We start from the raw sequence: 3731 nt of genomic DNA, 5'->3' as shown, positions 1-3731 counted from the left end.
GTTCTATCATTATGCTAAAATCCTTCATAATGGATGGTTGGTAACTTGAGTTCACCACAGATAAAGAAGAAAGACGCACCCACCAATTACCACTAAACAAAGCTATACGAGTTAGATGCTGATTGCGGAGGTGCTCCGTAGAGCAAGAAGTTATAGCCTTAGTCTTCAAATAGGATCTTTCGTCTACCATTTTACAATCCTAGTGTAAGATGGGGTTATTGGAAGTAAGGAATACAAAAAGAATACAACTCTACATTGTACAAGAGTGGAACTCCAACTTCATTCCTATTTTGACGGTTCAACCCTCCTCTTTTCAAAAAGGTTTCGTTGCAAATCCACTAGGACTTCCAAAAGCGAAGGAAAAGAATTCCAAGAAGGGATAATAGAATGTCGTTCATAAATAATGGAAGACCAAATTTTATCTTAAAATGGACATACTCCAGTTTGAGACATTATAGCCCTGCTTAATGTGGTTTTGGTCTCTTTCTCTTCTTCCCAATCCTTCCTACATTTCTAGGTCATCTCTCACTTCTAGCATGGACCTTTAGGTAGTATTTTATCACCTTTTTGGTCATATCTTCTAGTAGTTTTATCATCTTCTGATTCTCTTTGCACCTTCTTTGAGAAATCCAAGACCTTTTTCAGGGACCCCCCTCAAGAATACGTCGTTCATTCTATGTTGACCTATTTCCTAAGGAATTTTGATTTCCAGGCCTTAAGTGCCTTGGGTTTGCCAGTTGCTTATTCTTGCTCTTAGCTTGGCCTGGTATGTTTACGATCCCAAAATCTAGTATATGAGGAGGCTTGGGCATTTTATTTTCATCTAGCAAGTATCCATCAAGCTATACACATGTTTATGAGACTTCAAGAAAGTATCTTCAAGCATTCATCAAGTTCAAGCATTCCCTTCTCGCATCAAGCTTCTTCCTTCAAGGTTGCAGTGGAATTTGGCTTCTGAGGAGGAGATCTATTATTCCAAACATTCATCTTCTTCCATCTTTCATCATCACATCTCACATACATTCATATTCATGAGGTTTTGACTTATACAGTTTCTTTTTGGGTTTCATTGACTCAAGGCTATTACATTTGCATATTTGATCACATATCAAATTCAATTGCATCTACAAAGGTAATTGTATCTTTCATTTGACAAATTCAATCATACTATATGTTATAATTTCCTTTATCAATAAATTTACATCGCAATTTTAAGGTTGATTCCTCAATCTAGAGCTTTGACGTAGTGCAAAGCTGAGTAAATGTCTAGTGGAGGTGATCAAGCCCCCAACAAATAACCACACAATAGAAACACAAAACACAATGCCATATTTGATAGAAAATCCAACTCTTTATTCATCAAATAACTCATTACATGCAATGTGTTGGGTTGTAAGGCCTTCCCAATTACGACCAATTACAATAGCAATTATTGTTATAGTTCTACAAGACCTCGTAAGATCCAAATACCTCCAACCCTAGCTAGCCCAAATTTATAACAACACAACAATCTAGTAGAAATACCTAGCAAGATATAAATGTGTGCTAACAAGACACCAAGCAACCTTCTTATTTCATAAGTCCACACTCAACTGCTATCTCTACTAAACTTTTGTCCTCTCAGCTACACCTCTCGAGTTGACTCTTCTCTCACTTCTTACAAAACTACCTTACCCCTCCTTTTATGCTTGGACAACCATAAGTTAGCTTGTTGTTGATATAATCATCTAGAACCCAAGCAAACATAATATGCCTTAGTTGGCTTACAACAATCATTAAATGCACATAGGAGAAAGAACCAAGACCTAAATAGGTCCCCACACATCCCATGATCAATCATGTGCAACAAATACTAAATGCATCAAGCCAGTCGATCAAATCTCTCAAGAATATCTAACTGATGAGCCAAACTACCATGCATCAACAACAACCACTGAAGATGTCAAGTATACACTGAGTGTATCGAGAAAGTACATCCACTGAGCTCTCACAAGCATTATTGAGAACTACTTCCATCGATAAAATATCAACCAAGCACTATAAGCATCACCAAGACTTCAATCATTGAGCATCTTGGGAAAACTACAACCAAGAACTATCAGAATAGTAATTGAGCATCACCTCCTTTCAACTAAGTTCTCCAACTCCAAGGTCATAACCACACTAGCACATAGGATTGCCAGCTACCCCAGGATGCTCCTGTGTTAGACACCCTAGGTGCAGACAGATGTTCTTAATAGCTAGAAGAACATCTTTCGAGATTCAACACATAAACTTTGAATTGGTTCTTCACATACATGTCCTCCAAGTCTCCAGCTTGTACACTTTTTCCTTTATTCCACTTTTGCAAATCCTTTCTTGCAACAGACATCTACTTACTCTATCTCTTCACATCCTTCCTTAGTGCACCACATGTTTGTTTCACACACTAATCTCTAATCCTTCACAAATCCTTCAACTCAACTTGCCTACCAAAACTCGGGTTCCTCCTACTGAGTTCTACATTCTGCAATGGAATTGGGAAAAACCTCATGCCACCCTACTCAACAATAAACATATTCTTGACATGATCATGCACTACCTTGCAATCATACTACCAAGGTCTACCAAGTAATATGTGATAACTATTCATGTTCACAATAGCACACAACAATTGATCCACATAATGTCCAATCTAAAATTTAATAAGACATTGCCCCCTCACTTCTAGACCATGTTCATCTTGCAACCAACTAATCCTATAAGAACAAGGATGCCTTATTCTCATCAAATGGAGTTTCTAAACCATTTTCTCAACAACTAAGTTATTGGTATTACCACTATCCACAGTCACATTCCAGCAATTACCTCTAGACTTACATCGAGTCCTAAACAAACTCCTTCTTTGACAGGGTTCCAACAACTTCTTACCAAACAATACTTGCCAAACCAACAAGTTATCTTCCACCTTGAGCTCATTCACCAAGTCTTCATTCTCATTACCACAATAATTCTTTTATCACCGACCTTCCCATTAGCATTGAGACATTCAAAAGATTTATGTTCTTCACTACATCTGAAGCAAGTGCCTATGAATGCACCACTATCTATTCTTCTCCTCTATTTAACAAGTTAGGTTCATCTTCAATAATCTATTTATCCCTCACTGAGTGATCATGCTTCTCCTTCTCTCAAAATTTATCATGATGTTCTTTTCAACTTATCTTCTTCCTTTAGAGCATACTGGTAAGCATCCTTAACCAAATCAATCTTCAACATGCCTATCTCATTCTTCATATTGAATATAAAACTTTTAATATGATGTAGGGAGAAACAAAGATTTGGGTAGAAGATGCAAAAAACTCAACTTAAGCCAATCAACACTCCTCGCTCAGAGTTGCACATGAAAGCTACACATAGATTACTGACCACAGAAAATGCAAGGGCAAATGAAACATATTTGTAGGTGTAATTATTTTACATCACACATAAATAAACCACAATATACCTGGTTGTGAGAGCTTTCAAGTTATGACCTTATTCAAATTAAGAACAATACAAACTTAGAGCCTTAGCTTGCATCTTCTATCTTATTTTCTTTAAGAATGCTACCTTACTACATCTAACCAAGCTTCTTCTGTAATCAACTAAGCCACAAGTAAACTAGTCAAGCATTTAATTACAATTAAGGTTCATACTTGGAAGAGTAAACCAAAATCTGTCCAAATGGTAATATGAAGTAGTGCACACTT

The sequence above is a fragment of the Cupressus sempervirens genome, chromosome 8, assembly GCF_028749045.1.
Source record: "Cupressus sempervirens isolate cs-2001-9-10 chromosome 8, ASM2874904v1, whole genome shotgun sequence".
Lineage (NCBI taxonomy): Eukaryota > Viridiplantae > Streptophyta > Pinopsida > Cupressales > Cupressaceae > Cupressus > Cupressus sempervirens.
This window is presented reverse-complemented; position numbering follows the sequence as displayed.